This window comes from Pinus tabuliformis, chromosome 3_1 (genome assembly GCF_031772625.1).
Source record: "Pinus tabuliformis cultivar Carrire ecotype Pingquan chromosome 3_1, CPIR1, whole genome shotgun sequence".
NCBI classification, from domain to species: Eukaryota; Viridiplantae; Streptophyta; class Pinopsida; order Pinales; family Pinaceae; genus Pinus; species Pinus tabuliformis.
Genome location: NC_142301.1, coordinates 441488937 through 441503496, shown reverse-complemented (window position 1 = coordinate 441503496; position 14560 = coordinate 441488937). Strand labels below are relative to the sequence as shown.

General features: G+C 40.4%; 1 protein-coding gene across 1 annotated transcript in view; it reads right to left on the bottom strand.

The window, feature by feature from the left end:
- The window catches only part of LOC149187648 (histidine protein kinase NIK1-like), a 328474-nt gene that overhangs the window by 275607 nt on the left and 38307 nt on the right, over positions 1 to 14560 (bottom strand). The window lies entirely within an intron of this gene.

Below are 14560 nucleotides of genomic sequence, written 5' to 3'. Positions count from 1 at the left end.
AAAGGTTAGTTATATAAATAATTTTAAAAAATAATAATATATATATACACACACACTCAAGGATTTATACGTGAATAAGTATCAAAAATACTTTTCATTAAGTCTTGAGGGAAGGCTCCTTAAAAATGCTTAGTTAAAAAGGTGGAAAAGGATAATTACTCCTCAATTAAAAAAAGTGTTGAATATAAAAAATTCAAAGCAAAGTACAAAGGGAAACATTATAAGTGGATACTTTAAAAGTGAAGTTAGTGGAAACTAGAAATTATATTTTAATAAAGGATTATATAGAGAGACATTTATAAAAAGTATCAACTAATACAAAAATGAAATCTATTAATGACCAAAAAACATGGATTCTAATTTGGAAATAAAGGAAGGGAGATTTTCCTATAAAGGTATTCCAATTGTAGATTTTAGATTATTTACATTAAAAGGGTGTATCCAAGGGAAAGAGATTAGTATTGCTATTAATACAAACATCGAGAATAATTACATCAATATTAATTTGGCAAATCAACTATTACTTCTAGAGCCAAATATAGGCGAAAGAAAATGTATTTTTGGCGAAAAAGAGTATGAAATTAATGATTTGCAAGTGACAGTTGATCATTATGAGTACATATCTCAATTTTGTGTTGTAAATATGCATGACAAAGAAGTTGACATAATTCTCAATCGACCTTGGTTCAAGGAATTAGGTACGTTCATGTTAAACACAAGAAAAAGAAGAAAGACAAGCAAAAAAAAAAAATCTTGATGTTCCCTCACAAGAAGACGATGGTCATATTCCAAGACATGAAAACGAAATCAGAACTAATAATACCTTCATCAAAAGGCCTTAACATTATTTCGAAACTGATGTTTCAAGAGAATCCAGAAACAATATCAAAGAAGCAGAAAGAGCTTGAAGAAGTCATATCCAACAAAAACAAAGAAAAATCATGTTTGAAGGAGCATAATCAAAAACTACTTACACAAGTCAAAAAATATAATGCTAAGAAACACCAGTTAGTACAAGAAAACGAAATTTCTAAAAGGAAACTCAACGAAAGTCTATCAGAAAAAGAAGAGGAAAATTTATGCTTAAAAAACCTTAACCAAAGGTTATTAGAACAAATTAAGTGTTTAAAAGATGAGAAGCGTGAATTTCAAAATAAATTTGACTCAGAAAACGAGGAACTCTTACGTCTCAGAAACCATAATCAAAGTCTACTCACTCAAATTAAGAAACTTAAGAATGATAAGAAATCATTGAAAAATAAATTAGAAGAACTTATCACGAAAGAAGTGTCAAAGTCTTCAATCCAAGTGGAAGAAAGAGGAATGAATATCGATCCAGTCAAGATCACAACTCAAAGAGTTAACAAATCAATTGAAGTAAAAACTGTTGGAATTTCTACATCTATCCGTTAGAAATTCTTCCTATACTATATGATTTATTTCTTCCTACTTGTTCAGTTACTTAACAAGTTATTTACCATGTAAATACTGAAAATAAATACAAGTATAGTATCAACACATACAAATCATCAACTGAAGAAAAAAAAGCACGCAAGTAACAGTTATTTTTGGACTAATGTCCCCAGAAAAACCCAATGCGGCAAAACTAGTGCAGCTATCAAAGGGTTTTATTATTAAGCAGCTTCAGAATACAATCTGGGTGCCAAAAATGGCTCACCCAACAAAGAATGCCCTCGGCAGTAGTACCTCTCAATGAGAGACAGATATCAGCTCCAATCTGCCCCATGAACTCTCCCAGTGTCGGCCTCTAGGGCTTGCGTCAACCTCTCTGGCCCAGCATCAGCCTATTTGGCCCAGCGTCAGCCTCTCGGGGCTCTGCGTCAGCCTCAAGAGCCTTTGCGTCTCCCACGCTGGCCCTCCTCGGGCTCTGCGCAGCTCCTGGTTGCCTCTGCATGGCCTCTAGCTAGCTCTACGTCAACCCTCTCCCAGCTTCTGCACTAATGCTCACGGTATTATCTCTGCCTCTCTGCTATTGTATTCACTGCCCCTCAACTGCAACTCTGATCACTCCTTCGATTTCCTCAGCAAGCCTTGCCCCATAAAATCGAATTCTTGCTCAACTCAAAATATGTTCTCCAACTGACCCTCAAGCCTCTTCTTATACTTTTCTCGTTGTCAATTCAACGGCCAAGATTAAGTCCCTAATCAACGACTAAGATTAGATCTGGCTTGATCCATGACTTTTGGACCATTCTAACTCAGTATTATATTAATTCACATTAATATTTTATTTTCCTTCAATTTAGACTTAGGGACTCCATTAAAAATATTAATTATTTTAATATCTCCCAAACTAGTTAGATTCTGCCCAGACCATTTCTAGGTCTTGGAGATCTCAAGTGCTTTAGCCTCTCCACCAATTTTCAAGGCTAGAGCACATCCGATGCTACCCCAAATCAACACTCCCTCTTAGGGAGGACCGTGCTCTAGTAATACTCCTTACTGAGTATCACCCTGATCATTCGGCATTGGTCCCTACGCTAATGCTAGGCCTATTGCCCAACATCCTTTGCACTGTTGCATCATGTACTGTTACCCATGGCCCTGCCACTGCCACTGCCACTGCTGCATCATGTACTGCTACCCATGGCCCTGCCACTACCACTGCTGCATCCGTACGACAGCTCCCTCTGCATTTGTGCTGCTGCCCATGGCCCTGCCACTACCACTGTTGCATCCGTACAGCAGCTCCCTCTGCATCCGTGCTGTTGCACATAGCCCTACCACTGCCATTGTTACATCTGCATTGCATCCCCTCTCAGCATGTTGCATCGTGTTGCTCATAGCACTGCCACTGCTAACTGCTGCAATGCAACTCAGTTATTGAGAAGTAACTGATCTCCCAACTCTGACATCTTTGCCAAGCTAGAAACATTCTCGATGTTGAAGCTCCCTCTGTCGCTGACAAGTGTTCCCTCTCCGACCTCTGCTTTGCTACAGCAACTCTATGCCTCTTGCGCAGTTGCCTCACGCTGTCCTGGGACTCCTGCACTGTAGCCCTCTCTATAGCTTCATCCGCATCTGTCTCTACCGACATCCGCCAATCCTGCTACTCTTCTTTGGGGCTCCCATAGCCAGGTATAATCTAAGAGGTTGGGTACCTCAAGGATCCTGCCTCTCATCACCTGTAGTCCATCTGACTACAGCTCGATGTTTCCCCACCTCTTCTCTCGAGGTGCATGAGCACTCATGGCACAGTTGTCAAAAGTCTCCGCCTTAGTCAATGCAGCATTGGTCTCAGAAGCCTCTCCCTTTCTCTTCTTCCTAGGACACTGGTTCGCATAGCGACCCAGTTCCCCACAATGGAAGCACTTGACCTTGGAGAGGTCCTTCTTCTTTATTTTCTCCTGCTTTCCCGTAGATGCGAGAGTTGCATCTCCGTCTTCCTCATTCTTGATTCTAACCCCTTTTCCGCTACTCCCCGCCTTGGACACCCGTCTGGTCTCTTCTTGACGAAGAGCTACCCATAGTTCCTCCCAATCTGGAAGGCTTGTCCTGCCCAGTATGCTCTAGACAAATACCTCCCAATCCTCTGAGACTACGTTCAATGCGGTCCTCACCATCAGTTCCTGATCCGGTGTGGCCTCTGTGGAAGTTAGTTGATCACGGATCTCCTTCAATCTACCAAGGAAGACATCTATCTTCTCTCCCTTCTGCGTCTAATATGACCGCAACTAGTTTTCAGGTAACATCCTCCTCTGCACAGAAGTATGCTGGTACAATTTCTTCAGGGCCTCCCACATCTCATTTGTTGTCTCCTTCTCGGCAATGTGTGGCACCACATGATCCTTGACACCATCAAGGATGATGCACTTTGCCCTGGCCATTGCCTCCTCGTACTTGTCATTTTCAGCTAGGTCAACCAGGATCGCTATCGTTTTCAAGGCAAAGTGTTTGATGCAATACCTGTCTAGAATGGACAAGATCCTGGCCTTCCAAACTATGAAGTTTGAAGCTCCGTCCAGTCTATCCTGATCTCTTAGCCCATTCACTGCCATTTCGTTGCTCCTCTTTCGACTCTTTCAAGTCTCTCTACTTCCCGTCTGGAAGTTCTCGGTTTGACTCCCTCTAAGCCTCGATTTCCCTTCTGGAAATCCCTCTGCCAATCCTCGGCAGTAACTCTCTCCTCCTTGGTCTTGCCATGTTAGGTACTGTTCTGAACACAATACCCCACCAGCTTTGCTCTGCAACTTACCCACAGCCTCCTATGCCCCATCAGTCTGAAGGTTAGAGCCTTTAGGCTGAGAAAGATGGTCGAGCACTGCGTAGGTCAGGTTTTCTCCTCTCTGCCTCAGTATTGATCCTCCTCCTGGCTCGAACTAATGACGCAAGCTCTCTGCGTCGCCCCTTTCTTGTTGCTTTCTGCTAGGAACAGCTTCTATCACTCGAGACGGTTGTTTCCGTTGTTGCTACTCTGCTCGGCTGATGCCTTTAGTTATCCTGTGATCTGCAACCAAGCTTTGATACCATGTTGGAATTTCTAAGTCTATCCGTTAGAAATTCTTCCTGTACTATCTGATTTATTTCTTCCTACTTGTTCAGTTACTTAACAAGTTATTTACCATGTAAACATTGAAAATAAATACAAGTACAGTATCAACACATACAGATCATCAACTGAAAGAAACAAGCACACAAGTGACAGGTATTTTTGGACTAATGTCCCCAGAAAAACCCAATGCGGGAAAATCGGTGCAGCTATCAGAGGGTTTTATTATTACGCAGTTTCAGAATACAATTTGGGTGCCAGAAATGGCTCACCCAACAGAGAATGCCCTCGGTAGTAGTATGTCTCAATCGGAGACAGATATCAGCTCCAATCTGCCACACGAACTCTCCCAGTGTCAGCCTCTAGGGTTTGCGTCAGGCTCTCTGGCCCAACGTCAACCTATTTGGCCCAGCGTCAACCTCTCGGGGCTCTACGTCAGCCTCAGGAGCCTCTGCGTCTCCCACGCAGGGCCTCCTCAGGCTCTGTGCAGCTCCTGGTTGCCTCTGTGTGGCCTCTAGCTGGCTCTACATCAACCCTCTCCCGGCTTCTACACTGATGCTCACAGTACTATCTCTGCCTCTGTGCTACTGTATTCACTGCCCCTCAAGTTCAACTCTGATCACTCCTTCAATTTCCTCAACAAGCCCTACCCCAGAAAATCGAATTCTTGATCAACTCAAAATGTGTTCTCCAACTGACCCTCAAGCCCCTTCTTATACTTTTCTTGTTGTCAACTCAACAGCCAAAATTAAGTCCCTAATCAACGGCTAAGATTAGATCTGGCTTGATCCGTGACTTTTGGACCATTCTAACTCAGTTTTATATTAATTCACATTAATATTTTATTTTTCCCTAAGTTTAGACTTAGGGACTCCATTAAAAATATTAATTATTTTAATATCTCCCAAATTGGTTAGATTTTGCCCAAACCGTTTCTGGGTCTTGGAGATCTCATGTGCTTTAATCTCTCCACCAATTTTCAAGGCTATAGCACATCTGATGCTACCCCAAATCAACAAAAACATATTCAAATGTTGTAGTTCAGACAATGAAAATTCCAAGTGAAGATTCTATAACCAACTCAACTACATCAGTACCTAAAGTAAATAAGGAAATTACCACACACATGTTAAAGGATGGTCAAATAAGAAGAATTCCTTATCTACATCTGAATCACATGAATAGACATCTCAATCAATCTACGAATCTATATCACTCGGAACATAAACTACAAAATTATGTTCCAAAGGATACTGAAGTGTGCACAACTCAGTCCAATGATAATAATTCATCACTAGTTTCCAGTAATCGAAAGATTCCATAGAAGATTAATTTAGGATGGTCAGCTCCTTCCTCCGTGCCGCAATTTTATATATCACTCCAAAGATCATATCAACTTGTATCAATGAAGATGACAGTTCAAAAATGAGAAGACATTCGAAACAAAAAAAGAGGTCAAGCCTTTTCATCAGCAAGCTTTGAGGACAAATCTTTTTGAGGCAGAAAGCAATGTTATGAATAAAATATAGATATAAATAATGTAAATATAAATAATAATAACACGTCATAAATAATGATTAATTAGTGATTAGTTAATGAAGAGGTATGTCCCCAAGGACATGACCGTTCATAAAGGGACACCTGCCTAGGGTATATAAGCAGGCCATCACTTTCATTTGTATCATCATATTCTCATTCATACATTTTAATATATATTCTTATATCTTCAAAGGAAATCTACATATTCCAAGTCGTATGGAAAGTTTGACCAAATATAACAAACCTTGTTCGTTACAGATTCTATCTAACAGTCTTTAGTAGTTTCTTGAGCAACAAACACATGAATGCATATTTCTAGCTTATGAGACTTCATGATTGTATGGTCTCGAGGGTTGACTATGCTGATATTACTCGTCTAATCGATAGAGGGTTGACTATGTTGATATTACTCGTCTAATCGATAGAGGGTTGACTATGTTGTACAGCGACATCCTTCAACCCTTAGAACAGGCCTGTGGCAGCCTTTCTAGAGGACTGTTCCACCCTTTACGAGCCCTCAAACAGCTCACTTTCTCCTTGGCCTTCTAGCATGATACTTGGCCTCCTTTTGCTACGGATTACGGCCTTCCTTTTGCTGCATATTAGAGTTCATCTTTGACTACGGCTAGGGCTCCTCAGATCTTTCTTTCCTCCACATCCTCCTTATGAAAAGACAAACCCAAACAAGTGGAGAGAGAGATCATGAGATGATGTGCTCCTCAAATGACTTGAGGTCTCCTCTATTTAAATGCAATGTTGAGGATGAGCTAGGGGTAAAAGTGCTTGATTTGCTTGTTGGCTAACCTTGACAAATTGTCAATAATACAAATAAATTCATATCTCCATAAATACATGTTGGAATCGGATGATCTTTAGATCAATCCTACACCTATCAAAGAGAGGAATCCAAGAAAAATATCAGCTACCATAAATAAGGTGACCCATATGGAGTTTGGCCCTAGTTGCCAATTTTAACACTCCCTCTCAACTAGGGAGAACTCCATCTGCCAGTCGGTACTATCTCTGCCGTCAATGCACCGCTTGGCTCTATTGAACCATGAAGAAGAAGTGATCGAGAATGTATCATACCATTCTCTATTGACCCGAAGTCAGTCCCAAATAAATGAGAGTGTCTCATACCACTCTTACTGACCTAAAGTCAGTTCCAATGACAAGAGTGTGTCATATCACTCTTACTGACCCGAAGTCAGTTCCAATTGATCCCAAATCAATATCATCCTAGCATAGGGAGTACAATAGTACACGATGTGTCCATCAGTAGTACTATGGTCCCTATCCTCATTTCCCTACTCATTGGCCAGATGAGAGGTACTTCCCATGAGTCCCAGACTATATGGGTAGGATGTCTCAACAGGAGAAGGATGAACCACTCATCCTACCTACATGTCGCCACGGGGTATCACAGGGGAAGGCTGAACCACTCACCCTGTACACAGGAAACCACTACGGGAAGGTTGAACCACTCACCCTGTGGTTACTTATCGCTCCAAGAAGTACCTCAAGCGCCCCGGAGCTCCCAGAGCTCAATGTCCATATCATACAGGACCCTCAGGAGAGGGTCTCTCCATGACTCCTAGTCATTCTCGAAAATTCAAGAATTTGACTCTTCCCAGGGGCTTCGTCAGAATATCGGCGACCTGCTCATCAGTCCCAATGTGATCAAGCCTTATTGCTCCACGTTGTACCATATCCTGGATAAAGTGGTACCTGATATCGATGTGCTTGGAGCGATCATGAAATACGGAATTCTCTGATAATGGGATCCCACTCTAGTTGTCGCAAAGGATCGCAGTGGTATCCAACACATGTCCAAACAACTCACTAAAGAGCTTCCTCAACCAAACAGCTTCACAAGATGCCATGCTCACAGCTATGCATTCAACCTCAGCGGTGCTCAAAGCAACCGACTTCTGCTTCTTACTGATCCAGGATATCAAAGCAGAACCCAAAGAGAAACAGCACCCATAAGTGCTCTTACGATCCACCACACTGTTGGTCCAATCAGTATCCAAATAACCATGCAGCCTCACATCTCCGGCAATGTATCTCAATCCATGAGTGATTGTGCCCCGAAGATATCTCAGAAGATTCTTGGCACCAATCCAATGTGTGTGATGAAGCTCAACCATATATTGGCTCAAGCAAAACATATATTCGGACGGGTGTTCACCATGAACATCAGTGCTCCTATGAGTTGACGATACTCGAAAGCATTTCCTAATACACGTCCAGCAGCACTACCACATAACTTCTTGAAGTTAAGTTCCATTGGGGTAGTCAAAGGCTTGCAGTGCACCATACAAATCTTCCCAATATCTTCACAACATATTTTCCTTAAGATAGGAAAATTTCTCATGGCTTTTGTCAGACCTCCAACCCTAGGAAGTAGTGCATCAGTCCTAGGTCCTTCATCTCAAATTCGAAAGCCAACTCCCTCTTACATTTGTGAATGAGAGGGTCTACAGTGTGCACCTGTCAGAAAGAGGTCGTCCACATAAAGTACTAGTATGAGAGGTTTATCATCTTCAACCTTAAAGTAAAGGTTCGGATCGGTTTCACTTCTAGTGAATTTCAGCTTCATCAAATAACTATCAACCCTCTCATACCAAGCCTGGGGTGCTTGCTTCAAACCATAGAGAGCTTTCTTCAACCTGCATATATGAGGTTCCCGTTCATGAACCTCAGACCCCTCAGGTTGTTCCACATAGACTTTGAAGTGACGAAACCAGGTGAATACTTCATCCTTCCAAGTCTTGCGAGAATAGTCATCGATAAAAGTGATATAATATAAGTATCCTCCCAAAGAGTTTACGGGCATCATACCAGATATGTCGGAGTGGATCAACTGCAATATATCGGTGGTCGTGCTATTACTTGAAGGGAAAGGTCCCCTTGTAAGTTTTCCTTCAGCACATTCCGGACATATACCTTCATGCTCTACTTTGAACTCAGGCATACCTGTCACCATCTGTCTCACATCGGGAAGAGCCTTATAATGAAGATGGGCAAACCTCCAGTGCCACAGTTCAGATCGTAGAGATGTGTCGCAAGACATAGCTCCCAATGGACTTCCTCCAACTTCATACAAAGTGTCAACCCAAAACCCAAGAGTAAAAGCATCTTTAAAATTCTTTTTCCAAACACGTACCTTTCCATCGATGAATGCCACCATGTATCCTTTGTCTTCCATTGCCGAAATGGACACCAGGTTCTTCTTGATATCAGGTACATATAGAACTTCTTGTAAATGAATCGTGTTACCTTGATTTGAAGGGTAACATTTCCTACTCCCTTCACAGGATAGGTGGCATCGTTTCCAAGAATAATCTCCAAGTTTGTCTCCTTCTCTATCAGATTAGAGAGAGCTTCCTTGTACCCGGTGAAGTGCCTTGAGGTACCACTATCAATTAGCCAATTCCCCAAAGTGTCTGGAAGAGAGGTAGTGGAGAGGGTCGATATAAGATAGTATTCCTTTTGCTTATTGTTAACAACATTTGATTCTTCATACCTGGAGTTCCTTGCTTTCTTGGAGGGTTGACCATTTCCATGATGTCCCGCATTCCTTTTTCCTTTGCCATTGAACCTACCATTCCTTTGATTGTGGTTGTTGAAGTTGCCCCTAGAGTGATTGTGATCATCATCATGTGATGTGTCCCTTCTATTTGGACACTCCCTCGCATAGTGGCCAAACTTATTGCAAACAAAGCACCCGCCCTTCCTTCCACCCTTTGATCCAGGCTTCCCATTAAAATGACCTTTAGACCCTGCATTATTTCTCCTTTTGGAATGAGTGGAGAAAGGAGTGTGGTTGCCTCTATTAGAAGGCATTTCTTGCTCCACCATTCTTGTCTCTTCTTGAATGCATCTCGACATCAATTCTTCAAACCCTGGAATACGATCATTATTGAGAATAGTGGTTCTAAATATACACCACTTAGGTGGGAGCCCTCCAAGGGTAGTGATAGTAAGTTCCCTGTCAGAAATGATTTCTCCAATCTTAAGAAGATCATTCTTGATCTCGGTGATTCTTAAGAAGTAGGATTGAATATCCTCATCCTTGCCCTTCTTAATATCCTTCAACTTATTTTTGAGAAATAAAATTTGATTTGCATCACTAACCTTGAACATGCTTACCAATCTGTCGTAGATCTCCTTGGAGGTGTTTAGATCAGAGATGTAGGCCACCAGACGCTTGTCAATGGAATCTCTGATAATCTTCTTCACTTTGACTTCAGCCTTGTTGTACTTGTTCTTTGAAGCAGCAGGTGCATTTGATGATAGAGGTTTAGGGATTTTACCCTTTACATAATCCAACACTTCTTGTTCTTCCAATGTCAGATCAAGAGACATCTTCCATCCGTGATAGTTAGACTTTTCACAGAGCTTATCTTCAATTGGGAAGTGGGATGAGGAACCCATTGAGCCTTTAGTTCTTGTCCAACTATCTTCGATGATTGCTCTTTCACTCTTGCTTGGGCTTTGTCTTCACCTTAGAAACCATGTTAATTTTTGGTATGTTCTATGCTTAAACATGCTTGTCTCAAAGATTAAGCCATGCATGTTTAAGCATAGAACATACCAAAAATTAACATATTCTCATTCATACATTTTAATATATATTCTTATTTCTTCAATGGAGATCTACATATTCCAAGTCTTATGGAATGTTTGACCTGCTATAACAAACCTTGTTCGTTGGAGATTCTGTCTAACAGTCTTTGGTAGTTTCTTGAGCAACAAACACATGAATCCATATTTCTAGCTTATGAAACTTCATGATTGTACGGTCTAGAGGGTTGACTATGTTGATATTACTCGTCTAATCGATCACTTGGTTGCATGGTTACACTAGTCATTCTAGTATGTTGATTGATCATGGCAATTTAAGAAGCTTCCAATATAAGAACTTTTGGGCTCCGATTTCAGAAAATGAACAAAAAAAAGACTTTGGGGTTTGGGTGGTAGATTTATTGCTGATTTCTAGTGTCGGTTTTTAGATTTTTGTATTGTTGATATTTATGTCTAACGACAGCAAATAGAGTTCTTTCATTTGCAGATTTTTCCTTTACTTTAGCTGTTATTCTGCCGTAGTAATCATGTTGTCTTGTAAAACCTATTATAGGAATGCCTTGTCTTGCTTTTGAGTCACAAATGTCAATAACCTTGTTTTCTATTGTTGTTGAGAGTCAAATCTTTGAGTTCTACGGCAACTGTTCACCCAATCTTTTCTTCAGTTCATGCTTAGGCCGAGCATCGATGAGGTCTGCTGATTGCTTATCATTGGGTATTATGTCTGATAGGTGGGTAGTATTGGAGAGACAACAGGATGAGTCTTGAGTCACACTTTTTTCTTGTATCTTCAGTTTGCATTGAGTCATATTATGAGTCAATAGCCCCCCCTCATCCAACATAGGGATATGGTGCCTATTTCTCATGCTTCCTGAAGATCACTTTGTGCTAGGGGAAAGGAATTGATTATTGCCTTTCTTTCAAAAAGTTCCCCCTCATCGATTCCAACACATCATCTGGGAGGTGATTTGGAACTTGGACACCTTGGTGGTTATAGGCCTCATTGGCAATCACTCCACATCCGACAAGGTCAATCATTATTTGGCTTTGATCGGATAATCTTTTCCGGTTGTTCAACTCTAGAAAATCTTTCACAACTAGTGAGATGTGTTCATACCTCAGGGCCTGTTAACCTCAATGGTGGGTTCATTCATACCTGGGAGGTGTTTTTCTCATTAGCATCTGACTAGGTGGTTATCTCCCATGTGTTCACTTTAGCACATCATCTACTAGGAGGAGCATAAAAGTTGTGGTACCAAGTTGTGGTTTTCGATGAGCATGTGTATAGATGAATCCCTTTTTCAGTCGATCAACCATGGCTTCATACTTGTTAACAACACTGCCCACTGGAAAGGAACATTGGATTGCAATCATTCCTCAAATCATGTTCCTCAATGTACAGTCACAAATTCTGGTCTTTAGGATTGATAATTACAAGATGTCATTCATGGACACATTTTACAAAGATCACTAGGTTCTTGGCATTCCTCGAGGGGATCCTGTCCCCCTACATCACCATTGTTAACCCCTAAACTTTCCCCTCGCAAATTCGGAGGGTCAAAGACCAGCATATTTCATTAGGTTAGAGGTTCAGAGATAGAGTTTGATTTGGGCTGGGGGTTGGTTCCCAAGAACACTAGTTGCAAGATGTGAAGATTCATACACTGTTTTTGCACAGATTGGGGAGAGCTACTATTTTTAGAAAATTCTGTCCAGAGACTCACATGTCAAAGATAATGGTATATTTAGCATCCTTGCAAGATTATAAGTCAGATGAGGCTACTCTTGGGTGACATGCCAGCAATTTCTAATTTTACCAATAGTTGCATGTCGATTTTGATCGCAAATTCGGATTCCTTGTTAAAAGATGAATCCAATGAGTATGGTTTCATGGGCATCTAAGGCATTTCTTTTTTTAGCACTAGTCGCATGTCAGATCTGGTTACGTATTTGAACTCCCCACTGAGTTATGCATCTGATGAGGGTGATTCCATCAAAATCAGAGATATTTGTATTTTTTGCAATCTTTGCATAAAGAGTGCTTACAACATATTTAGATTCCCCATGAGATTCTAGGTCTAGTGAGTATAATATTGTAGGCATCAAGCAGTTTTCTATATTTAGCAATGCCTATTTTTAGCTATACTATATATGTTGGGGTCCCCCTTTCTATTCTAGACATTTTCTACCTTTTCCTACTTTTTATGGGGACTGCTATTTTTGGCATGTCTAGTTATAGCAAGGTGACATGTCGCAATCTGGAGGTGCAATGTGGCAATTCATGGAATGGACAAGTGGCAAGATTTTATAGATGAGTCATTAGTGATTTGGCAAAGCACATGGGTGAATTATTCACTTGATGGAGGTGTGACGTTGCAATAATGGTAATTTATTTTTTTTTCCCTCCACCCTATTTTCTCTCTCCCAGTACACATTGGCCTTCTCCCTCCTACTCTCACTCCTTTTCTCACTCCACTTTTTCCTCAACCAAAAAGCATATTTTTGCCTAAATCGAATTCCCTAAAAATATACGATGATATTTTTATATTAGGTCGAATAAAACTACTTAGGCATATTTTTAATATTGTTCAAGTTGCTTGGAGATATTTTTATCAAGTCAACCTTTGCCAAAATTGCCTTGAGGATAGTTTTATCATGGGTGGATTTTACTCAAAAATACTCCAAGATGCACGAGGACATTTTTATGTTGTGACAACTCAGAAACACTTCAGTTAAACAGGAGCATGTGCCACTTCACTCAGTTTTTCTTCTCCAATTCAGTTCAGTGGATGGTGAGTTAATCCTACATGTTTTTCCCTACTGCGCAATGATTGTGATTTTGGGTAATTCAACTTCCTACATCGTCTATGCGAATTGAAGGAAGGGGGAAGGGGTTATAAATACAAGTGGAGGCCAAGCTCACAAATCGAATTGTCATGAGCAAGCAAAAGCATTATTCTCTTGTCTCCATATTCTTTCTTTCTTCTCTCTTCTAACTTCTATTTTGTTGTGTCTGAATATAATTGTCATCAATTCTGTAATAGTCGTCAAGGTGCAGCCATTCTTTTGGCCTTTCCAGAATAAAGGTTGGCTATGATCTATTCTATCTCTATAGGTTTATTAAATCTCTCCATGGTATCTTATGCAATTTGGCAAAAGTTTTGGGCTATTTTAATTGGTGAAATATGCCATTTAAATACGCTTTCTACCTATTTATTTTCCATATAAAAAGTTGGTTGCTAGAGACCATTCCACTTATTAAAATGCTAAGTATTTTACAAAGTTGAATGGCCACTAACTTGCTGATCAAGCAGCCAATACTTTGCTGTTTTTTTACATGTTATATTGCAGATTTATAAGTGAAACGGCACTTGTTAACATAAGGGGCATCCCCTTGAGGTTGGCACCCACGACACTGAAAGGAGATGGAGACTTGCTAGTGGCACTAAGGGCAGATTTTCTTGGATGTTGCACAGAATTTCTTTATCTTAGATTTCATCAGATAATTTAGTTTTCAAAAAGGGTAAAAATTTGTGATAACAAGTTCCTACCTTTGATTTGTCATCCTAATATTTAAATTGTTTTCATACCAACTGCAATATAGTTTCATAGATCTGTTCTAACCAAACACTATAAGCAAAGCAGCAGACATAGAGCCAATAAAAAAAGATCTTGAGATATGCCAGGACGCATCAGAATAAGCAATCAAGACCATTCTCTATATAGTACAAAAGATCAGATAACTGTAGCCAGCTCTCAACAAATGTCGATAAAATCTTGCATTTGATGTTTCAAATTAAGAACCGATCCATCACTTCCCTAGGTTGCATAAATGATAAATATTAAAAACTACAAAAAAACGTTATATAAGGAACAAATAGATGGCAACATATTCACCATGCTCACCCAATCATGCCAAAT